This window comes from Pinus tabuliformis, chromosome 6 (assembly GCF_031772625.1).
Source record: "Pinus tabuliformis cultivar Carrire ecotype Pingquan chromosome 6, CPIR1, whole genome shotgun sequence".
NCBI classification, from domain to species: domain Eukaryota; kingdom Viridiplantae; phylum Streptophyta; class Pinopsida; order Pinales; family Pinaceae; genus Pinus; species Pinus tabuliformis.
The window spans coordinates 166,037,256-166,064,223 of NC_142292.1; the positions used below are offsets into that span (position 1 = coordinate 166,037,256).

Genomic DNA, 26,968 nt, shown 5'->3' on the forward strand with positions numbered 1-26,968 from the left:
CTTTCAAGCCCTAGATATTAATGAACAGGAGATGGAGACTCCACAAATCAGCTAGGCCTTCTTAGAATCACCTTGGTATGCTGATATAACTCATGTATTATTAAATCTGCAGGCTCCTCCAGGGTTATCTGGAACAAAGAAAAGGTTTTTAAAGATGAAAGCTTCAAAATTTTGTATTTTAGATAATGCTCTCTTTTGGAAAAATCATGAAGGTAATCTATTGAATTGTTTAATAAAGAAGAAGCTGACAAGGTTCCCAAAGAATTTCATGCAGGGGACTGCGGTGGACACCTTTACTGGAAATCAACTACAGACAAAATCCTAAGGGTTGGATTTTACTGGCCAACCTTTTTTGCCAATGTAAAGAAATTTGTCACTGCTTGCCACAAATGCCAAATTTTTGAAGGCAAAAGGAAACTATTACCCTTACCCTTGAGACCAATTTCCACTGAAAAGCCCTTTCAACAATGGGGTTTGGACTTCATTCAAGAAATCCATCCTCCCTCTTCTGGCCAACATAAATGGATCCTCACTGCCACAGACTATTTCACCAAATGGATAGAAGCCATTCCTTCTAGACAAGCCATTGATACAGTGATTATAGGATTCTTAGAAACCAACATACTGTCTAGATTTGGCTGTCCTGAAAAGATCATAATCGATAATGCTACTGCCTTCAAGTCCAAGAAAATGATAAATTTCTGTAACAAATACCATATCACATTAGGTCATTCCACAGCCTATTACCCTCAAGGTAATGGTCTAGTTGAATCTTCCAATAAAAGCCTAATTAATATTATTAAGAAATTGTTGGAAGAGAACAAGAAAAACTAGCACAAGAAACTTACAAATGCACTATGGGTAGACAGACTTACTACAAAAATATCTATTGGAACTAGCCCTTATGAGTTAGTTTATGGCATGGAGACTGTATTTCCTTCATCTTTAGGAGTTCCTGTAATGAAATGACTGCAAGAAGCTCAGGTGGAACCCAATGACATTCAAAGGAGAATAAATCAGACCAGCCATTTGCAGCAGACCAGAGAAGAAGTGCACCAAAGATCCCAAGTGTTACAAGAAAAACTCAAGAAAATATTTGATAAAAGGACCAAAGCAAAAGACTTCTACTGTGGAGACAAGGTTCTAAGATGGGATTCTAGGAGAGAAGACAAAGGAAAACATGGGAAGTTTGACTTCCTATGGAAAAGACCATTTATCATGCAGGCATTGCAAGGGAACAATACTTACTTTCTGAAAAGCCTGGATGGCACAGAAACAGAAGAAGGACCAGTGAATGGTCGGATGCTGAAACATTACTTTGATCCAGTTTTTTAATGTATTCTGACTCTAACACGTACATACTATATCCTTGATAATGTCAAAGTTTGGATTGGATAGTAACTTGCTGGAGTTGAAGCCTGAAGAGAAGGCCCTAAGCTTCACAAGTGTGCTGTCATACATACAATAAAGCAACCAGCTGAAGGAGATTTCAGAGCATAGTAAAAGTTATTCAGAAGGCCATCTGACCTGCTGTTCTTGACTTTCCACCAGGAAAAGCCATCCCCAAGTGGAGCCACTGTTATGCTCCTATACCAATAGGTGTCATATTTCATGATTGACTTGATGAGCTCTGTAATATGTTCATTCCTTTCCTTGTTGCAAAGGTTTTCCATATTATCAAAAAATAAAAAAAATAAATGTAAAAAATGTAAAGAGGGTATACCCTAAAAGAAAAATCAAAGGGTGAAAATAAATAAAATGGTCAAAAAAGTGAAAGAAATGAACCCCAAACAAAAATAGACCAGGAAAGTGTGCAAGTCCAAAATGCCACTACTTTTTCATTTTCTGTAATAAGCATTGTGTGCTGCTCATTAACTCATGCCACAATTGATGAAGAGTCAAACAGCTTAAACTTGGCTCATTCATATTTGAATTTCATGTTTTAGAGATAGAGAATAAAATCTGACCAAACTGTTTAATCTTGGTAGATAAGTAGATAGGTAGAGTAAATAAAAAGGAGCTCAACAGTTTAATCTGAGCCCTTGGATGCAATAAGTGCAGACTTAGGTAGGCTTACTATGCTAAGAAAAGAAAAGTTGACGAGGGTTTGCCAGTCTAAGCACACCCAAATAAAGAAGAAAAAATGCTAGGCCAAAGTAGGCAGGGTAGGTAGAATGGTGTAGCAGAATGATACTTGTGATAGATTATGTCTCTAAATGTGTTAATCTTTATCTCTATCACAAGTGCCAGGCGGACATTATACCTGATGCAGCTCAAGCAAGACAAGGTTGAATAACTAACTCCCCTTCATATTTTTCCCTAATCATTCACTAATTCCCCCTAAAATATTAAGACCTGTGCTTAATATCACTCATAAACCATTCAGTCCATTTCATAAAGTTTTCCTAAGTGAATTCCTATTTTTACTTAAGAAAAATGTGCAATATCATATGAAAAACCCTTTTTTTTTACCCTTCAAAACCTAAGTTTAAATTGTAAATTAAACTTGCGCTTATTATCATTTTGAATTCGTATTAACTCTTAACAAATATTATATAAATCCAAAAAAATATTACCCTTCCCATAATATGTAAGTATATTAAAAAACCCCAAATACTATATATATTCCACCCTGGTCGATTACGATCATAGTCCACCATTTCAACAGGAATTATTAAGCTTATCCAAAGTTTTTTAATAACATTTCCCCACAAACTACGAGATTAGTTAACCCCCGATTAACTAATAACCATTTCCCCGATCAATCAAAATAGCCCCAAAACGATTAAAACACGTTTTATCGTGCCGGACCCACTGTATTAACTCTCTGCCATATTCCCTGCCTATCTGCCGTCCGATCTTCACCTTCACATCCAATGGTCAATAACAATATCGCGAACCCCCTTTTGACTATGCGTTAACTCATGATCGCCAGCAGTTTTCCGCCCGTACCAAATCCATGTGTCACGCAGCCGATGTGCTCGCTCGCCCTCCATCCAAAACCACCCAGCCCCAAAAGTGGTGCGAGCAAACTGCTTACTGCCCTCTGCTGACGTCAGTCTAATTCCGCCTATGTCATCCACCCAATGAAATCCAAAAAATCCCGCCAAACCTTCATTTTGTCAAATAAAACCAATAAAATGTCATTTTTTCTATAGTTTGCTGCATACCGCGCTCTTATGCAAGCAATGTCCTGCTCCAGTTTTTTAGCCACCACCTGACCAGAAAGACTACAGCGAAGAAGCTCCACAGCCTGTCAGCCAACCTGCTACTATACGGTTTCCTTCTTTAACGCAGTCGGTGTTGCCATGAAGAGTTCCCAAACCATCTGTTGGTCTATTTTTCCTCAGAAGGCCTGAATTCCAGTTTCAATATACAAAGAACTAAAGATAGAAACCCCTTTTTTTCGCCCCTCGACGCTCCTCACACCTGAGGAAACTTCAGAAGCATGAATTACCAAAGAAAAGTGGTGAGAAGACACATTAGTAGTTTTGTAAATTTACCCTTGGTGAAATGTAAAATTTGAGCTATTTACCAGAACACGATGGACAGAGATGAACAGGGTAAGCAGGTCAAAGTGTATCAGACCAGGGTTAAAGAGTATCCATAAAGACAGGGCAGCCAGCACAGAGTGACTGAAGAAGACAGCTGCAAGCCGAATCCTAGGGCCTGCCTCCAGCACATTCAACAAAAACAGGACCAGCACAACATCAGTTTATCTTTTCCCTATTTTCAAGACTAGTTGTTTCTATTTACTTGTAAAACTATTTTTAGTCATCCTAGATATTATCTCACTCTATTATGAGATATTTGTTGTATAATTTTCTGCATAAATACCCCCTCAATTGGAGTATTGAGGGGTGGATTCCTAGACTTTGCTGTAATATTGATTTTTTGGAATAAAGAGTTGTTGGAATCAACTGTTGCATGGCTTACTGGATAAAGAATTGAAGCAAAGTACTTGTCACAGACATATTGAATCAACCACCGAATCAATAAGTCCTCTATATATTGTGTCTTAAAGTTTTCTTGTTTATTATATCATCTATGTTTCACAATCTGAATGATAAAGAAAAGATTTAATTTCAGAATATGCTTGATTGCACTTTGTTTTCAGTCATTATTGTTCTCTGTGTTTTCTTCAGAATTAGGATAAGTAGTGAAATCTTAATTGCTCCTATTTCCTAATTCTTTCATGTTGATTATTTGCTAAAGAATACTTAACTGCTCCTTATCAGTAATCATCCAATTTCCCTCTTTAAATAGGTTGAAGGATTCTTAACTGCCCTCCACCCCATTTGAGCCCATTCCATCTGTTTCAAGTCTTTATTAGTTCCCTGTTTGACTACCTTGCTCTGTGAAACCATCCTTTGTTAAGAAACCAAATCCAGTTAAGCCATCTTTCTTGACTCCATTAGCCCAATGCCCTGAACTACTCTGTCTTACCTCTCTGCTCTATTGAATCTCACCACCCAAACTCAAACAAAACTCCTAAACTTCATAACTAGCCTAATACCTTTAAAAACAAAGCTAAATCATAAAGAGAGAGCCCTCTCTAGATACAGATTGGCTAGATTCTGTATCTAAAAGATTGGTCTGTGGTTACCTCGGCCTCCTTTCCCTTTCTTACAACTTTTGGGAAAACCTGAGTGATAACACCCGCCACATGTTAATTATGTGGAAACCTATCCCATTCACGTACCTACTGATAAACAATAGCCTTTCACTATTTTCTCAATTTCTTTCGACCTAGATCCAGTAGCTGATATGGAGAACCAAATGCCGGGGGCATTGGAGCCTAATCTTTCCACTTGATCCCATGATATGTATCACATCTGATAAGAACCTCTTGGAAGCCATGGTCTATTGGAGGCCATGATCTAATTTTGGAGTAGATTTCCTTTTCTTGTGTCATGCTCCTTAAAAAATGAAACAAGGTGTCATGAGCATAGTTCTCTTCCTATGTCAAGCTCATTGAAAAATGAAACAGATCTATGTTGGGTGCAGTATAGGGTCTATAAATGTACCAACATTTAATTTGTCAATCTGGATAGTTCATGAAATTCGAGATGCAGCACTGGAAATGCCAGAGAAAGCCCCTGGCAACCTTCAAAACAAATGCTAGTCTATCTTGCATATTAATCTCATCAATGAATGACATCCTCCACTAAAAGAGAATTTGAGAAATCACCAATCCAAATAATTAAATCATGTGAGAAATAAAAGGTAAACCAATGTGAAAGGAAATTATAAGTACGGGAAAAACATAAAGGGAATCATAACTAGAAACCAAATAGTGTCGACACAATATCGAGTGACTGTAAATGCTAGAAGGAATTCAAAATCATTCTGCCTGTACTAATTCTGCTTGTACTAATTCTGTGTGAAATTATCTTGAAAGCATCGGCAAGTAAATCTACTGCGTAAATAACTTATGAAAGAAATTAAATTAATATGAATCTTTCCTTCCTTGTCCCTGAAAATAAATCATGGAGAATTGTCCAGAAGTGTAATAAAAAGTATATATTATTTTTTTCAACATGACGTAATTTGCTTTCATTAATATTGAATCCACATCATACAAGTAATATATGGTTTTGTAAACATAGATTGAATGAATATGTCAGTACCTCAAAACCATAATCACTCACATTGTTTTCATGTTCTGGAATCTAAATCAATTACATCTCATCAATGCATAATTCGATCCTGTAAATAAGAACAACTGGAGGGACACAATTTGATATGAATAAATATCCCAAGTGTAAGCACAAATCTCAAGTACAGTAGCAATTTCTTAATGTGGAAAACCAATGAAGTTTAGAGCTGAAAGGAAAATGTTGCAACAAATTAAATAACATCAATCTGGAGAAGGAAAGAGACTATAAATTATTAAATAGACTTCGCACAATAAATGACAATTTAAATGCTAGTTAATTTAAGAAATGAAGAGCAGTGGAAAGCTGGTCTAGCAGCCAACCCAGCCAGCTCACACCCTCGATTAACTTGGTTCACAAAACAGTCAAAATCATTAGATGCAATAAATAAATAGACATAACATAGATGAAAATTGCTTCAATTAATTCCTGAAAAACATTTTTTACATCACGCAGACAATGCTTAGCTCCAGCAACACAAGAGGAATGATCCGTTGGTGATAAATTCGTGATGCTACATTGGGACAACTCCTCTTCCCTTCTACGCACTCCCTTTGTGCACACTACCTCTGGCTCGATCGATTTCCTAATTATTATCTTTCTAATTAATTGACTTCTTGACTAATTTATGTTTTCTGCAGTCGATTTCTTATATAGACATCAAATTACAAACTGGGCCTTTTAATTCAGCCAATTAAAATATAGAAGATTATTAGTTTTAATAATTTGCCGGAATAAGAATTAGTTTTGCAACTAAATATTGAAAGAGGGAATGATTCTAGTGAATCGTTCCTCTTTTCCTGGAGTGGTTGTTGAGGTTCGATTTGGCTTAATCAATTTCCTCCTTGCGTGAGCTACTCACAGGTTGGCATCAGAGATTCGGTGCATATCTCCTTCGATCAGATTCACTACGGAAATGCCTATCTTCCCTACTAAGCTCCGCAGTGTACAAAAAATTCATCCTCATTTGCATACTTATGCCATATGGGAAAATTTATAGATATGTATCTAGCTATATCCTTTGAAATCGCATAAATTTAGCTAGTGGCATGTCTAAAGTATTTGTTTCCCTATTCTCCAAACTTCTAGTGTTTCGGCTCATGATATTTGACCATTTGGCCACTGCGGTGAAAAAACAATTTTTGTCTTTGCAGATAGTTCATGATAGCCTTCAACGTGATCAATCTTCAAGAAATATTTGTGCTGAGAATATTCTACTTCAATGGCACGATCCAAGATTCCACCAGGTGTAGCACTATGCCCAATGACAAATTTAATTACAATTCCCTTTTCCTGCTCAAGTTGACTTAGTCTCTTCCCTCATGGCAACCAGGTTTCTCGTACAGAGTCCCATCCTTTTCTGCTACTGAAAGCTGTGTTGATTCCAATCACGACAAAAACCTTTGGTTTCTCACTGGAAGCTTCTCCATAAGGGTTTTCAAGAGTAGGAAAACCATCAAGGCTTTTATCTTGTGCATCTTGAGAAGCAACTAACTCAAATTCTAATGAGGAAATCATTTTGTCTAACATCTAAATTGCTTCATATGTCTTAGACACTTCACCCATAATATTCCTCTCTGTAGCAAGCTTCTGTTTTTGTTCACAACGATCTTAGGACAGTTGTAGTTCCTAATCTTGACGTCTTTTTATTGTTGTTGTGTGATTGTGGTCACTTTCTTCAGGAGTTCTCCACATATTGTCGGTGAAGAGCAATCCCACACAGAAACATGCAATGCAGAGGATCACAACACATTTTGATGAGACCATTCCAGAATTATTTCTGCTCCGCATTTTTCTAGAGGGGAGAATTTTTCAAATATTAAATTCCAGTGGGGTAGAATATTGATTGTTTCTTAACTTGGACCTTACTGTTCCCAAATCCATGGGCTTCTTGATAATCTCAAAATACTTGTCAATGCCAAGCCAAACCTCTGAACTCACTGGCTTGTTGAAAGGCCAACTGCTGGGATGGTTCATTAGAGATTGTGATAGACAAGCGCACATTATTCTTATGGAGGGACTAAATGTTTTGATACCATATGTGCCATAGCAAGCCAAGGAACAAAATCATACAAGTCAACAACTGATACAATTCGATCCCCATGAATGGAGGGTTCAAGTACAGGCACAAAGAATGTGAGTGCAGTCCAGGAATCCTTCAGAGTGCAAGCAAGTAAATGGTGCAGGAATCCATTGCATGGTGCAAGTAGGTAAGTGCAATGGTGTAGGCACATAAATGAAATGGTGTAGGCACGTCCCAAAGTATAATCAAACCGGTTTTAATCCTGCAACATACAAACCTTAATTAAACTCTTATTAATGCTATTTTAATCCTGTTAAAACAAAGAAGTAACAAATACTCTTCAAAAATAATCATTTAGCCAATTGACAGCATGAGAGAAATAAATAAAAGTAAGACAAAACGGAGACCCAACATCCCCCCATGTTGACCATCTTTCCTGTCCTCATGCAAGGAAAACTGATACTATTACTTCCTCACAAAAAACAAAATTAGAAACATTTGTAGGCATTCATAATGATGTTTCCTGCAATTTTTGTGATCACATTTCCTGTGCTAGACAAAGCTTGCTCTAAAATAGAGTCTCTGTTGGACTCTTTATTTGCTTAAACTGATTTCAAGAAAACCTAAAACGAAAGCTGCCATGAAAAACTAAATTGCATGAATGGTGTTATTACTTGAATAAAAATAGCTAGCTTTTAAAATTTCTAGAAAAATATCTTAGAGGCATCCCTAATCATAAGTTACACTTTAAAATCCTTGTTGTAAATATGAGTGACATGATTTAGAAGCTATGGTTTTAAAAGTAGACATAGTAATACCTTCCCACGGTGACCATTTTACCATTATCCATGTATAGTTGAAGCTCCTCTTGTTTGGTCACTGTGAATTATCTTCACTAAGGGTCCCACGTCCATAAAAATCATTCCAAAAAGATATAACTCCAAGGTATAACGACATAAGGATTTTAAAGCCATTCTGAAAGAGATTGATAATGAGTTTAGGGAAAGCAAAAACAACTAAGTAAATTATAGTGTAGAATTAACTTTAATACCACAGGCATGGCCCTACTGCCAGCAGGAATCTATAGCCTCTATAGGGATACCTTTTAACCTCTGAAATGCATGTGTCCCACCTATTAGATATATACTCAGAATTATTTAAGAGCACTTACTTTTTCTCTTTTTAGAAGTTAATTGAAGGTCGTTGTCTTGGATTGGTAACTAGCTATCGACAGTTCCATTCACGAGAACTAACAAGAATGAACAAGCTGGCTTGCGATGAGACCTCCTGTCTTCCAGTTTTTCAACTGAAAGTCATTACCCTGGCTTGATGACCAGTGCGGGAATGTCATTCTCCTTAGGACGCATGATCATAGTAGGTAAACTAGCAATGAGACCTCTTATCCCTCAATTAATTCGTTTATGTTTTTTTTAGAAAAAAACTATGATTATGATTAACCTCAGATAGGTTACTTAATAGGTGGGGAAGCAAATATACTCCTTAAGAGTGCAGGATGGCATGAAAAGGTTTTAATTACTATTCTTTACTAGTTGGTCATGCTACCCTAAGAACTTATTTAAAAAAAACATCTCGGATAATGACCAAAAGTATTCCTTGAGTTGATCATGCCAAGGTTCTTTATGAAAGTTTATTATAGTTTTGTAGCCGTGGTCCATCATAGGAGGATTTTCATTGATCCCTTCAAAGAGGACTTAAAAATATGTTCTGAATAATAGTTTCTAAGGATAGAAGAAAAATATTACATGTAACTTATAACAATATCCTTCACTGACATGTTAATCCATAATCAAAGTCACTTTAAAATATGAGGTATTAAGTGTAAAATTCTTCTAACAAGTCTTACCATGAGAGTACATGATAATAAAAATTTCAAAAATTTGTGCTTTTAGGGAATCACAAGTTCAAGAGTGTTGTTATGCATCTTTATTCATTATTTTCCTATTATCCTAATTTATTTTTGAAGAAAGAAATATCACCTTTAAGTGAAGGCATACTTCCAATGAAGCCATGTGCATAACAAAATGCTAATTATACTCACACTTAGCTTTAAAGAATAGACTTCAAGACATACAAAAGCATGAGAAACCAGTTGCTTCAATTGATATAGTACCAAAATTTTCTAAATGATGAGGAAATATGATGGCTTGATGACTGCTTGAAACCAGGATTAAATGGAATCCACATATTTATGATTCTCCAATTGATGCAAGTCTTCCACAGTTTGATAGTCACTTTCCTGGAGGCACAAAGAATCTGGTGAAAGACAAAATTTAAATCCCTCAAATTCCGGCTCAAATATTTGATTTTCAGATTGACAAGAATGGTTGAGAGAGATTCCATATTTTCGATTTTCGACAACATTTTCATAATAAGTTCCAATGAAAGATTGCTCCTCTAGTGGTCTTTGAATTATATCTTCTCGGGGTGAATGTTATGTAGTAATGGGGGTGTTGGGCCGCTAATATGTCATTATTATTATCACTTTTTAACACCTATTTCATCCATTTCTACCCTTCTTTATCACGTCATTTATCATGATTTATCATATAATTCCACTTTATAATTATTTATGCTCTTATGGATATATATTATTTCTTCTCCTTTATTTTTAATAAATTGATGATTATTATGCATGATTTTACAAATGCTGGTTTATTAATAAATTTTTTATAACATCACTCACCATTTTAGCCTCCAAGATATTTTCCAGATTGCAGATTTGATCTCCAGCACATCATTAAATATGTCAACTCATAAATTCGCTAGAATAAGAAGTGACAGTTTTGTATTGGACATTTTGGGAAAATGGAGAAGAATCTGGAAAATCTGAAACATGGGTTTTGTCTAGAACAGATTGAATTAGTTTCATATAAAGCAGTTTTCCAAAATTCGGTCCATATTAAGAGAAATAGGAGGTTCTCTGAAGAATATTTTCTCAAATTTGCTGTTGCGACCATTTTCCAAATTATCTCAGTTGCAATACCAAATTCGACCTATTCCTGTTGAATGTTGATGGAGAGATATTTCATATATGATATTGCTGATTAATTTGTTGTGAACAATCCAATTTTGTAATGGGAATCATATTGTAATCATCTCGGTTGTAACTTCTCTTTTTTCTCTGTGTATTTAAATGAGAATGGAGATCAAAGAGGAAAATAGATAATTAGAGATAGGATAGGATAGGATAGGAGGAGAGGGGATAATGGAGAGATTTAGATTTTCGCTTGGGACCTCAATTGTAATTTCAATATAGAGAATATTATTCTGAAGGACAGTCGTATTGTAATGAAGATTGAATTCAATGGTTAATACATAATCTACGTTGCTGATCATTCATATTCTCTTTAGTAGCTCAGCAATATTCGCTAGTGGCTAGGGCCCAACCTCTAGTGGATCAAACTACTATCCTCTGTGTTATATATTTTTAATTCACATGAGTCTAATTGGTTTGATGTTTTTCCATTTTCTACTAAGTTTACCCTATTTGATATCTTCTGATTTCCTGTGAGTTTACATTGCAATTAGTTTATTTTCCTTTATTCTAATCTCATGTACTTCGCAACTTTGCCATTTGATTTCATTTGTGCTCACTGCAGGTTGAATTAATTATCAGTTAAGACATTGATTTTTGGTTGATTACGATAAGAGTGTGGTTAGTATAGAATTAGCTGAAAGAGATTGGTTAATACTACTAAACTCTCGGTTGACATCATTTCCATTCGAATTGCTTAATTGAGATAGAGTGTGATTCATATACAATCAGCTGAAAGAGATTGGTTAAATCTACTATGCTCTCGATTAATGCTCTTTTCAATTGAATTGCTTGCTTCAAATTTGATTATGATTTCAGTTGAAGATTAAGTCTTGATGCTTGGATGTAATATTTTTGTTAACAGTTGCAGCTTGAGTTTTATAAATGCATCCGTTTACTCTTGTATCAAGTTTTATAGTTCAACTTAAAAAGCATTACTCTCTGGATTTATAGCTTGCACATATTGTGTACACTCTTGAAACAAAAAGACTTACCCAGGTTGATAATTAATGTGAGGCAATTAGGAGTTTTAAAAGACACCTATTAGCACCCAACATTTTGGCGCCGTTGCCGGGGAGAGTGTTGCCATTTCACAAAGAGTGATGTATGTTTGATATTTGCTGCTGGGAAAGAATTGGATATTAAAAACGAAAGGTAAGAACCTATGTAACGAGCAAGTAAAGTGCTTGCTCCTCCACCCACTTTTCAGCACAATTGCATAGAAGTTGAAGTAGGTGTTTGATGTTTGTCTACTGTGAATGAATTGGGTATTAAAAATGAAAGGTAAAAACCTATGTAATGAGAAAGTAAAGTGCTTGCTCCTCTGCTCGCTTTTTAGTAGAATTGTTGTTATGAAACCAGCGTAGGAATTGAAGTAGGAATTTTAGAGGTAGAATTTTTGAAAAAATCTCATAATTCCACTCGAGTGGTGATGTAAGCACAACCCCTTTCACTAACCAATTGATAGAAACATTTGAAGGAGGAGCCTCAAAGAAACACATGACGAACATCTTCTATTATGGTAAGAAATGGCTCACATTTCTACTTTTGAATTCCCTATCAAAGATCTAGGAGGAGTGACACAAATGCACATAATTCCCCCATCTTCTCTACCATATTTTCATGGTTTGACAAATGAAGATCCAGATACATTCTTATTTGAGTTTGAAATACTTTGTAGAGGATATGATTGTTGTACTAATGCTCAAAGGTTGAAAGTGTTTCCTCTTACTCTAAAAGGAGCAGCTCTCCGATGGTTCATGAGCCTTGGTGGGAACTGCATCCAAACATGGGAGGAAATGAAGAACGTATTCTTGAAGAAGTACCAAGACTATTGCAAGGCCGATGAAGATATTTTCAATATGATACAAGGGGAATATGAAAGCTTGGAAGACTATGTAGAGTGATTTCAATACAACCTTCAAAAATCAAAACATAAGCATTTGGCAAAAGAGATCTTAAAAACACTCCTTCTTAATGGAATCAAAGATGAATTTTTAGGACTCTTAAATCTGATAGGAAAAGGTGTTTTTTTTTCAGTTATCATATGATGATGTTTGTGAATTATGCATATATATTCAAGAGGAATCTCCAAGGTTGGTAAGAATTCTAGAGAAGCTTCTTTTTTCTTTCCCAAATCTACTACTGGAAGAGGAGACATAAGAGCTGAAATCAATGTTTTATTTGAAAATTTTAATTATGATTTTAATAGCTCTCTAAATTCAAAATTGGATGTTTTGCAGGTTCAGAAAAATGAAGAAATTGAAGAAGTGCTTTTCCCTCATTACCGAAAGGAGCATCCCATAGATAGTTGTTCTTCCTTATCTAGGATGGAAGTAGCATATCAAAGAGATGAGGAAGCTGCAACAAGGTCAAAACCATGGAAATCATGGCCTATAGGCATGGTTCAAAACACTTCATCTCCATTTTCTTACTTGCATAATCCATTATGGAATATTCATGTGTTACGGCAGCCATGTCCATCTCAATATAACCCCTACAAATCTTATCTACAAGTTTGGCATGGTTCATCTTATGATTGCACGACTACTTTCCCTCATCTTGTAGCACAAACACATCCTCCATATTCTTCACCAACTCTTCCACAACATCTTGCTTTCCTATCAAAATCATCCACTCAACCCAATCAACTACATCATCAAAATATTCCATTTCGTACACAATTTCCTGCTCAACTCATTCCACACCCTCACCACAATAAACCAATACAACATGCTTATAGTGTTGAACTACAAAATTTAGCCACCCTTCCCACCCATTCTATCTCACATACACCATTGGAGAAAACTCATACTAAGATTCAAAATGTTTCAAATCTAAAAATTGTAGAGGTTATGGAAAAAAATGAGGTTTCTTCTAGTTTGCGTCAATAAGCCATTTTAAAAGCTCAAGAACTTCATGATATGATGGCTATGGGAAATCAAGAAAGTAAAGGATATATTGAAGATTGGTTTCACTCCGTCATTTGTTTCCAGCATCACTCCATACTTCAACAATTTTTAACACCATCGTTTCAAGGGAAGTTGGCTTCTCATACCCTAATATTTATTAACATGCATTTTTCAAATTTGGGTATGTAGATACTTGAAGCCTTATTTCGAAAATGGTTCCACTGGAAGTACTGTTATACGTAATCATATTCATTTTTCAAATCAGAGTAGGCTAGTGTAAAAAATAAAATAAATAAGGACATAAATAAATACATTTTGTTTTTATGTAAAAATAGTTGTTTTTGTTGCAACACGCTATGGAAATCAACATCAGTGATAAATTTTTTAATTCATTTGTGTATGTAGATGAATTATAATGGAAATAACATTCTACAAACACTCATATTCATTTTTATCACCGATTTGAAAAAAATGCTTGAATATCATATTTTTTGGCTTGTGGGCTTGATGAAATTTTTGCAAACACAGTCGAGACAATCATGTTTTTAGGGGCCAAAGGGAATATTTTTAAAACCTATTTCTATCCTAAGTATCCCTTTATGTCTACTTTCCAACCCAATTTGAATCACTCAATTTGGATTTGAAACGAAAACGTTATAACCAAAACATTGACAGGGTGTCTAGTAGGCAACTTAGGAACAGAGTTGGGACAGTGCGTTTTTGGAGGCCTAAATGACTATATTTTTAAAACATATCTCTATCCTAAGTAGCTCTTTATTTATACTTTCCAACCCAATTTGAATCACTCAATTTGGATTTAAAACAAAAAATTTATAACCAAAACATTGACGGGATGTCTAGTAGGCAGCTTAGGAACAGAGATGGGACAATCAGTTTTTGGAGGCCTAAATGACTATATTTTGAAAGCCTGTTTCTAAGATATATTCCCCTATTAATCAAGTTTACAAGGAAATTTGAATCACTCATTTTCGATATCTTATGAGAAAGTTATGATCAAAATACTGACTATCTATCATAAATCAACACTCTTAAAACTCTGTTTTTCCGGCTGTTCATTAGAGTATTTGACCCATCATTTCTTTTCGTTTTCAAAACATGTTTCTATTGGAGATAAATAAATGAATCTAATTTCATTTCCAATTTGAATCATTTGAATCCGTTATCAAACGAAAAATCTATGTTTAAAATATCCACTGTTGTTCTAAGCGGGGAAATCAAAAATGGCTCCATTATGCAAGTTGTTTTAAGTAAAATTCACATATCATATCATTGAATTTTTAAAACATGTTTCTATTGCTAATATATCTTTGAATTATCTCTCATTTGGATTTTGAATCACTCGAATTGGACCAAAAACAAAGGCGTTGTGATTAAAACACTGTTGGTCAGTATGGTCGACCACTGCTCTCTCGCAGGTGACAAATAAATTTTACTTTGTTATTTTTTCCGTGGATTTGTTTTACATAGTAACTACTTGTTAGTTTTTTGCATAATTATTGAATTAGGGGAGCCCAATCACCTCTCTTTCTCCATTACTTAATGTTTTATTGCAGGTAGACACTCGTTTTTTGCAGGTTTTAGGAGAATAAAGAAGGTCAATTTATGGACAAGCAATTCTTGAAAAAAAAAATTAATGAAACAAGAGCATTTCATCCAATTCATTACCTAACGGAGTCATAATAGAAGAAATTGAGAATTGGTTTCCATTTGAAGATCCATGTCACTGCTGCCAAAACATTTTTCCAAGAGATCATTTTTTTCGATTGACAGATTGATATTCCTTTAGGAAATAACATCATAGCTGTTGTAACTTAATTTATTTATTTATATACTATTTTTTAAATAAAGTGTTGTTTCTTTTTTTGATTTCTCTTATGTTTTTGTGTTTCAGGTGTTGCTTCCTTCAAATTGTAGTTTCCACTCCATTGGCGATTGAACAATGAGGACCCCACCATGCAAGTTTCAGTTGCAGAAGGCAATCCTTCGGCAGCTTCATTTCTGTAAAAAGTTATTTCTTTTTAAACTATAAATATGATTGTTTTATGTGTTTTTCTCTATTTGTTTGTTGTTGTAAATATGATTGATTTTCTCTATTTTTCTGTAAATATGATTGCTTTTCTCTGTTTTTTTGTAAATACAATTGTTTTTTCCTATTTTTCTCTATTGCTTTTATTTCTTTTTATGATTGCCCTTCTATTGTTTAGAGCAGTAGGGATGATTACTTGTCTGTGTTTTTTTTTCTCTCCCTGTTTTCTTTTGTTGTTCCCTACAACGAACAACCGCTATTCCCTACAGGGAACAACACTTTTTCGTGTGTTGATTTGTTGTTCCCTGCAGGAAACAATTGTTGTTCCCTAAAGGGAACAACACTTTTTTTTGTGTTGATTTGCTTTTCCCTACAGGGAACAATTGTTGTTCCCTAAAGAGAACAACACTTTTTCATGTGTTGATTTGTTGTTTTCTACAGGGAACAACTTTTTCCGTGTGTTTTTGCTGTTCCCTACAGGGAACAGTGGCTATTCCCTATAGGGAATAGCACTTTTTGCGAGTTTTTTTTTTTGTTCCCTTTAGGGGACAACACTTTTTTTGTATGTTTTCCTCTGTTGTTCCCTCCAGGGAACAACAAGTTTTTTCTGAGTATGATTTTGTTGTTCCCTCCAGGGAACAACACGTTTTCTCTGAGCATGATTTTGTTCTTCCCTCCAGGGAACAACTGTTGTTCCCTAAATGGAACAACACTTTTTTGAGTGTTTTTTTTGTTCCCTCTAGGGAACAGCTACTGTTCCCTAAAGGGAACAACACTTTTTTCGAGTGTTTTCTTGTTGTTCCCTCTACGAAACATCACTTTTTCGAGTGTTTGTTTTGTTGTCCCCTCCACGGAACAGCAGTTGTTGTTCCCTTTAGGGAACAACACTTTTTTGAATGTTCTTTTTGTTGTTCCCTCCAGAGAACAACACTTTTTCCAAGTGTTAGAGGGAACAACACTTTTTCGAGTGTTTTTGTTGTTCCCTCCAGGGAACAGCTGATGTTCCCTAAAGGGAACAACACTTTTTCCGAGTGTTTTTTTTGTTGTTCCCTCTAGGGAACAACACTTTTCGAGTTTAGGGGAACAACACTTTTTTTGAGTGATTTTTTTCTTGTTCTCTCAAGGGAACAACACCTTTTAGAGTTTTGTTGTTCCCTCCAGGGAACAACACTTCTAGAGTTTTTGTTGTTCCCTGTTGGGTCCCTATAATACTAGTGATTACCCCATTACTATTGTAGTTATACCCCTTATTTATATTTTTGTGCCCCTATTACCCCCATGTTGTTATTTCTGTGCCCCATAGAACCCCCCTATTGTTATTTTTGTGGCTTTATATTATTATTGTTAGGTCAGCTGGATTATATTGTGACTCCTTAGACTCCTATATATAGAAAGGAGGTTTTCTCAATTGTATCATCCAAGAATTGTTCATTTATGTAATGTAAAGGAGGTTTCCCCCTCGAAGAGGCTGAATTCTAAGGCGTTGATCTATCTTTTCTATCTTTTCTTGAACTGGTTTCATAACATTTGGTATCAGAGCTTTGGATTCTAGGGTTTCGCTGCTCCAAACAGGTCATCGTGGCATTTTCACTATAACTTTTTTTTCTGTGACGTTTCAGAAGTCGCAAAAAAAAACCCATTTGAGAAGAAATTGCGCTGAACCTTGGGTCCAAATTTCAGAACTTTTCGCGCGATATTTGCGGAGATATGAACTGAGGAAGTTGGTCTTTTTGCAGACTCCTGAATTACATTCAAAACAGGTGACCTGGGGAAAATCATCATAACTTTCTCTCTGGGGATTGGATTGAAATTTCGTAAGAAGGTACAAAAAGAGGACGGACTGTAGTTTCTTGTATGCATGTTTCAGATCCAAAGGTTGAAACAGGGACTCGTGGCACGTCGTACAAGTTCGCTCTACTGAACTAGTCTAAAAGAAAGTCACTGTGGGAGATTTCACATAATTCTTCCTTGGAGAATCCAATTTGGGTCAGACTTGTGGCATTGGAAAGAGGATGCAGAAGGCTACTACAGATCGCAACTTCAGAATTGGATGATCCAAAATTACAGAGATACATCAGATTCAATATCAGGCTTCTATAAAGTGAAAAAAGGTGTGTAGTTTTTTTTTAAATTTTTGTGTAAGCTTGGTTTAACGGAATTCAAAGGGCATAGTAAAGCATTATTATCGGTAACTGATGCCCCGAGGAAAGAAAATGCAAACACCTAGTAAGGAACCTGAAAGCTCTAGCATGACTCATGAATAAGATGAAGAAATGCTACATGATATATCAAAATTACAAGAACAAATGCAACAAATGTCACGCTCATGAAAGCTAACAGAAGCTAAGATAAATGGCGTGGAATCTAAGATAAATGGCGTGGAATCTAAGATAAAGGGCATGGAAGCTAAGATGGATGATTCGAAGATAGATTTGAAGAGAGACATGGCAGATTTGAAGACAGATTTGAAGACAGACATGGCAGATTTGAAGACAGATTTGAAAACAGACATGGCAGATTTGAAGACAGATTTGACAAATTTTCTACAAGAAATACTTACTAATGGTGAAAAGGTTGTAAAGGAAACTCATGATGTGAACAAAAGTAATGTTAATCATGATTCCATAGACTCTAATGTTGGATCGAAGACCCACCATATTCCAAAAATCGATATGAGGAAGTTTGATGGCAAGGATCCCGCCACATGGATATTACAGATGGAGCAGTTCTTCGATCTCAATAATGTGCAAAACACACAAAAGGTATGTATGGCAACTGTATATTTGGAACCAAATCAGTTTGTATGGTATCAATGGCTTTGCTCTCGTAAACAATGTATCACTTGGGCAATTTTTACGGAAGAATTGATAGCACATTATGAAGATACAAAAAGCAACACTTTTTTTAGCCAATTGATAAGTCTCAAACAAAAGGGTTTAGTAATGGAGCACATTGAGGAGTTCCAAAAATTGAACATAAGGGTAAAAGATATTCCAGAGGAGCATAGGATTGATGTGTTCATAGGGTCTTTAAAGGATAATATCCAACATGATGATCGCCTTTGGGAACCTGATTCATTAGAGAAGGCATTCAGGTTAGCAAGAAATGTTGGAAATAATACTGAGAGGGGGGGTGAATCAGTGTTATCAGATCAATAAAATTTTTCAAATACGCTGAAACATATACGCGACTTCAGTTAAGTGAACCAGCGTGTACACGCTACTGTGTCTAAAGAAACCAGCGTATAACCAGAAAACTTATGATTCAGTTAGTTTATCTTCAGTAAATGCATCAGGACATTATTAACCATATTAAAAGTAAACAGATGCAGTATAACAGATCATCACACAAAAGCCACACACATGAACACCATGATATAAGGTGGAAACCCAAAGTGGGTGAAAACCACCTGCTGCAAGTTGTCTCTATCTTTCTTTAATAAGAACTTCAGTTTACAATATTTTGTACTGGTGCAGCCTTATACCAGTACGCAGGCTACAACCTGCAGAGGGCTACAACCCTCTCTCGTTCTCCAAACTTCCTTGGAAGGGAGCTCCAACCCCCTTTGCTCTTGTACTAGCTAAGATACTAGTACGTAGGTGCAGGCCTACAATCTTCTTTCCTTCAAGTACCACTTTTCATACATTTTCAGACTGGATATTCCTGAAGCACAACATTACAATCTGAAGACCACAATTCATTCAACTTTCATAGTAGATTACAAAAACAACCAATACTTGCATCAACAATCTCTGAATCACTGAACCACTGATACTCTGTCAATCCCAGTCACCAGAACACTGCAATAACAGTCAGACCCAACTGCAAACCCAAAAATCAAGCTTCAAAAGATATATGCTACTTCAATGAGAGAAACCCGCGTATACACGCTCTTTTAACGAAGACAACCTGCGTACAGATCTAAAAATAAATTCTCTCAACTTGCAGCTGTACCAGACATCAGTTAGATCCAGAACATAACATTACGTCAGTATGCAGATCTAGAGATACGCATAATCAACCATATCATAATAGAGCATTTCAAACCATTAGATCCCGATCTGTCCTTAGATCTAGTCTTCCATCAACCAATGTGATCTCTCCTTAGCTTAGATCAAGCAACCCAGAACCTGCATACAAGATCTCTTTCTTTATCAGATATTCAAGACTTTTTCAATGTGTATGCCTAATGATGTTCTTCTCCTTATATAGCCTTAGGCCTTGCTCAATACCAAGGGCCAAACCATAGAAATCCAATACCATCAGCTTCAAAACTAGAGATCAACATGTTTGTCGAGATACTTTGGTCCAAAGACATAGGCTCAAGTATCGAGGACTAACTACCACGGACCAAAGGGAAGCTTCTCGACATGCACGCCCTTTTCTGTTCATGAATCTGCGTGTATACGCGACTTTATATATATCGAACCTGCGTATCCACGACTTAGTCTATAGCGTACCTGCGTGTATACGCAACTTTTGCTTAATGAACCTACGTATATGAAAATTCTCTTCATACTTGTAGTCTGGACTGAGATCTGTCATCAAAGAGAGTTGCCATCAAGGACAACACCTGGATCTTAGTGCCACACCTGTGCCAAAATGCCAACAAGAAAAATGGAAAGCAAAATTATGGAAACCAGGAAGCATACCACTCACAACTATAAAGAAGGAAGTGTTGTTGCCCCTAGTCTTCCACAACCTATAAGGTTGACACCACAACAATTGGAAGAAAAAAGAGCAAAAGGGCTTTGTTACAGTTGTGATAGCAAATACACTAAGGGTCATAAGTGTGCTGAGAAGAAATTATTCTACATAGATTGTGAAGAGGAAGAAGAAAAGGAGCAAGAAAGGCCAAAAGAAGAAGATATACTCCAGGAACAAAGCCTAGATGAAGAACAAATAAATCCGACCATATCTTGTAATGCATTGGTGGGAATTACCACTCCTCAAACCATCAAGATAGAAGGACAAATCAAGAAGAAAAAGGTAATAGTGTTGATTGATTCAGGAAGCACCCACAATTTTATTCATTGTAGGGTAGCAAAAGAATTGAATTGCTTCCTATATCCAGCACCAGAGTGTCAAGTGATGATTGCAAATGGAGGAACAATAAATTGCTCTGGAAGGTGCCATAATATCAAGCTATCCATGGGAGAATATGTATTGACTAGCCCAATGCTTTCCATTCCAATGGGAGGTGCTGATGTTGTACTAGGAGTCCAATAGCTACAATCCTTGGGTACAATAGCTTTTAATTTTCAAGAGCTTTTCATCAAATTTTCTACGGAAGGAAAGGAAGTTGAATTAAGGGGTATTGCAGGGAAACCAGGAAATATAATCAGCTCTAATGGTATGACAAAGCTTCTAAAAAAGGAGCAAAGAGGTGTAATTGCACAATTATGTTCGCTAGATGTTTCCACATCGGAATCATCTATTTCTCTAGATCTCCAAAAAGTCCTGGACAATCATTCCAAGGTATTTGAGACTCCCAAAGGTCTCCCACCTATGCGTGATCATGATCATGCTATTCATCTGATTCCAGGAAGTGTTCCTCCAAACATCAGGCCGTACAGATATCCCTATGTCCAAAAAAGTGAAATTGAACGTATTGTTGCAGAAATGCTAGAGGCTGGTATAATTCAACCAAGTCAAAGTTCTTTCTCTGCTCCAGTAGTATTGGGACACAAGAAGGATGGATCATGGCGCATGTGTCCGGAATATAGGGAGCTCAACAAGCTCACTATTAAAGATAAGTTCCCCATTCCTATCATTGATGAATTACTGGATGAATTGCATGGATCAATTTACTTCACCAAGTTGGATCTTCGTTCGAGATATCATCAAATCAGAATGAAGATTGAAGACATTCCGAAAACGGCATTTAGAACTCATGAGGGTCATTATGAATTCTTTGTCATGCCTTTTGGCCTTACTAATGCACCTTCAACATTTCAAGGTTTGATGAATTCAATTTTCAAACCATTCCTTAGAAAATTTGTGTTAGTATTTTTTGATGATATACTAATCTACAGCAAGTCTTGGAAGGATCATGTTGAACATGTTGACAGGGTGCTACAACTATTGGAGGAGAAACAATTATATGCAAAAAGATCCAAATGTTTCTTTGGAGTCCAGGAGGTGGAATATTTGGGTCATATTGTATCTCATGAAGGAGTTAAGGTAGACCCTAGCAAAATTAAAGCCATTAAGGAATGGAAAATCCCCACATCCATAAAGCATCTGCGAGGATTTCTTGGGTTGACAGGGTATTATCGCAAGTTTGTTAAGAATTATGGGAGAATAGCAGCACCTCTAACAACATTATTGAAGAAAGATGCATTTTCATGGACTCCGGAAGCAACAAAGGCCTTTGAACATCTTAAAGAGGCAATGTGCCAAGCACCGGTCTTAGCTACACCAGAGTTCACAAAAACCTTTATTGTGGAATGTGATGCTTCAGGAAATGGAATTGGTGCTATTCTAATGCAAGATGAAAGACCCATTGCTTTTGAAAGTCGTCCAATCAAGGGAAAGTTTTTAAGCAAAGCTATTTATGAGAAGGAAATGTTGGCGATACTCCATGCACTTAAGAAATGGTGACCCTACCTAATGCGAAGACACTTCAAGGTAAAAACGGATCATGATAGCCTTAAATACTTTTTAGAACAAAGATTATCCTCTGAAGAGCAACAAAAGTGGGTCACAAAGATGTTGGGTTATGACTTTGAAATCATCTACAAAAAAGGGAAGCAAAATGTGGTGGCAGATGCACTCTCAAGAAAGGATGAGGATGTGGAAGCATTGTTGTGCGCCATTTCTATTATTCAACCATATTGGATAAACGAAGCAAGGGAGGAATGGAAGAATGATGAAGAAGTGTGGGCACTTATTCGAAAGCTACAACAAGATTCTAGTACATCTGATACATTTAGCTGGCAAAATGATTCATTATGGTACAAAGATCGCTTATACCTCTATAAGAATTCCCAGCTAAAACAAAAGATTCTTATGGAATTGCACACTTCTCCCTTAGGAGGGCACTCAGGATTTTTAAAAACTTACCACAGGGTTAAGAAGGAATTTTTTTGGGATGGCCTTAAATCAGATATTCAAAAGTTTGTGGCAGAATGTTTGGTTTGCCAACAAAATAAAGTTGAAACAATTAAGACACCAAGTCTATTACAACCTTTATCCATTCCAAGCCAACGTTGGGAGGAGGTTTCAATGGATTTTATCACAGGTTTACCCAAGTCTGAGGGAAAGAGTGTCATCATGGTGGTAGTTGACAGACTTACCAAGTATGCACACTTTTGTGCATTATCACATCCATTTAAAGCCAGTACAGTTTATACTGCATTTATGGAAACAATTCAAAAGCTACATGGAAACCCAAAGATTATTGTAAGTGACAGAGATCCCATTTTCACTGGAAATTTTTGGACAGAATTATTTTCTTGTCTTGGTACTCAATTAGCTCATAGCTCATCTTATCATCCTCAATATGATGGGCAAACTGAGATAGTAAACAAATGTTTGGAAGGATATCTTCGTTGCTTTGTATCTGATAAACAGACACAATGGGTCAAATGGTTGCCTCTGGCTAAATGGTGGTATAACACTTCCTTCCATACAGCAACAAAAATGACCCCATTTATGGCACTTTATGGGTATCAACCACCATCCATCACATCATATTTAAGAGAAAATTCTAAGGTTCAGGTAGTGGAACATCACATCGAACATCAACAACAAGTCCTCCAACTCTTAAAGGATAACCTCGTGTTGGCACAAAATAGAATGAAACAACAGGCATATCAACATCGCAGTGAAAGAAGTTTTGATGTAGGTGATTGGGTATTCCTACGGCTACAACCATATAAGCAAATGTCCCTAAAGCAAGCTAAGAAGAATAATAAATTATCACCAAAGTATTATGGTCCGTACAAGGTGTTGCAAAAGATTGGTACTATGGCATACAAATTGGAGCTTCATGCAGCTTCTCGATTGCACCCAGTTTTCCATGTTTCATGTTTAAAGAAGGTTATAGGCAACAAGCTCCCAATTCAAACAATATTGCTAGAACTGGACGAGGAAGGGAAAATTATATTGGAACTGGAAGCAGTCACAGAAACAAGAACTCGACAGCTACGAAATCGATCAATTTCAGAGTATCTTATCAAGTGGAAGAACTTATCCGCTGAAGATTCCACATGGGAGGATGAGAATTTTATGCAGAAGTATCCAGAACTACTCAAGCGTTGAGGACAACACTTTTTTGAAGGAGAGGGGCATGTTGGGTCCCTATAATACTAGTGATTACCCCATTACTATTGTATTTATACCCTTTATTTATATTGTTGTGCCCCTATTACCCCCATGTTGTTATTTCTGTGCCTCATAGAACCCCCCTATTGTTATTTTTGTGGCTTTATATTATTACTGTTAGGTCGGCTGGATTATATTGTGACTCCTTAGACTCCTATATATAGAAAGGAGGTTTTGTCAATTGTATCATCCAAGAATTGTTCATTTATGTAATGTAAAGGAGGTTGCCCCCTCGAAGAGGCTGAATTCTAAGGCATTGATCTATCTTTTCTATCTTTTCTTGAACTGGTTTCATAACATTCCCTCTAGGGAACAACTCTTTTTTGAGTGTTTTTTTAGTTTTTGTTGTTCCCTTAAGGGAACAACACTTTTAGAGTGTTTTTGTTGTTCCCTCTTCGGAACAACATTTTTGCTTCTTGTGAAGTTTTGTGTATTGTGAATCACACCTCCTTCTTCTTGTGGGATTATTCCTAGTTCATCTCAACCACATTTTATTGATTCCCTTTCATGTTATGAAGTACACTACTTTTATGAGGACAAGAATTATGGATTCTATTGAAGTGAGTTAATATCATTCATGTTATGATCTTTAACAAGACAACTTCTGGATGAGAGATTCTTTTTAAGAAAAGGGACATAGTTATTTATATACTACTTTACTACATTGTTTTCTGATATACATGATACTGATTGATCATCTTAATACCATGATGGTTCCACCCTTCCTAGTTATAATCTTCTCTGTCTGTAATAAATGAGATTATGGGTATATTTTTTTCTATTGATATTTTCAACTTCTTCCACCATCTCTGCTCTTAAGGAGTACTGAGCCTCCCTTTATTTATCATAAAAATGTGTAATAACAACAAAATTTTGTTTGCAGATGGAGGATAGGGGGTCTCATTAAGAGCCAGCCTACCATGTTCATAAGGCTGTAACAAAGTGACATTCCCATTATGGCCACCACACCAGGGTTATGATCCATTGGATAGCCAAAATATCCTTGGAACAGGAGGTCTCATCACGAGCCGGCCTGATCACTTTTGCTACATCCCAGTGAATGGCAGTGTGGTTATCTGGTTACCACGCTAGCACACTGATCTCTTCTGTAGAACAACACTAGAACTCTCCATTTATAAATTGAGGATCCTGGCTCATATGGGTTAAAAAGCAACCCTACCGAGGCTATGGACACCTACTAGCAGCAGAGGCTCTACTTATGGTATTGAAGTTATATCTTATCATCAATTATTACTACAATACCCTTTTCTTATTCTCTCTTTTTATTGGAGAAGTTATTTCCTTAATTCTTCCATTTTTTGAACCTTTACGCATGAGAAATTGTTTTCTAATCAATCACATCATTTTCAGCTAGAATACCGTCAGCAAAACATCTTTTTTGCATATTGCTGTCCTTTTCTTTTTCGCATAACTTATCATAGATCTAAAGCATCCTATCTCTTATTCATAACTATATTTACACATTGTGCTCTCATTATAACCATATCTCTTGCCATCCTATCATTGATGTGTACTCTGCTTCATTCACTGCGATACTATTCATTCCATTGCCTTGCCATCAGAACAACACTTTTCCTATGCTTTATGGTCATGAACGCCCTTTTCCAATTGGAGGGGGAAGGTTATTCAAAAGTTTTTTCTGATTGAAATTTTTGCATGCGGCTTATCTATTGCTATTCAAAACTAAAACTATGGATTCAAGAAATTTGCATGCAACGTAGTGATTTGTTTACAGGAGAACAACAAGTATGGGGGGAAACTCTATTCACAGCAAGGCCACATTATTGCAACTAACAGAAGAGGCTTGAGAAACTCGCGAACGCAAACAATTATTCAGAGATTATGTGTTTGCCTGGATTCCACCTTTTGCATCACTTTCAGCATCAACTCAACCTACATCAGCTTCAACAAATGCCAGTCCATACATGTCATTCCACATTTTTTCGAAGGTAAAACTTGAGTTAAAATAGCATACTTTTCTAATTTATTATGAATTTAGGAGAATTTCATGCAAAATCCATTGAGCATTATTCATTATCATTCATTCCACATCTTTACCACTTCCCCTTTTCAGAGACATATCATCTTTCAGTTTGGGGGAGTGTTACTTTCATTCATTTCTTTCTTATGACCATGCCATTAATATTCTTTATCATCCATTGATCTTCTTTTTCATTCTCAACACCTCCCTTCTTCCATGTTGTTTTACACCAAGCATAGATTTCAACAGATTGTAGCAACCACCTCAATTTGTTTTTTAACATCACATGAGGCCATGCTAATTCTCCAGTTTGGGGGAGGAATTGCTACACATGATGAATGTTTTCTACTTTCTTTCTCATTTAAGGCATACAATTTCATTTTTATACAGTGCAGAAATTGATTGGTGTATATCTTTAAAACTATGAACTAAATTCGTGTAATTTTTGGATAACAAAGAGGTATCATTAAATGTTATGAAACCAGCTCAAGAAAAGATAGAAAAGATAGATCAACGCCTTAGAATTCAGCCTCTTCGAGGGGGCAACCTCCTTTACATTACATAAATGAACAATTCTTGGATGATTCAAATGACAAAACCTCCTTTCTATATATAGGAGTCTAAGGAGTCACAATATAATCCAGCCGACCTAACAATAATAATATAAAGCCACAAAAATAACAATAGAGGGATTCTATGGGGCACAGAAATAACAATATGGGGGTAATAGGGGCACAACAATATAAATAAGGGGTATAACTACAATAGTAATGGGGTAATCACTAGTATTATAGGGACCCAACATGCCCCTCTCCTTCAAAAAAGTGTTGTCCTCAACGCTTGAGTAGTTCTGGATACTTCTGCATAAAATTCTCATCCTCCCATGTGGAATCTTCAGCGGATAAGTTCTTCCACTTGATAAGATACTCTGAAATTGATCGATT

General features: G+C 36.2%; 1 pseudogene; it reads right to left on the reverse strand.

Moving 5' to 3' along the window:
* Positions 1–6,589: 6,589 nt before the first annotated feature.
* On the reverse strand, positions 6,590–7,223 carry LOC149257899 (beta-1,6-galactosyltransferase GALT31A pseudogene; annotated as a pseudogene).
* Positions 7,224–26,968: the final 19,745 nt, after the last annotated feature.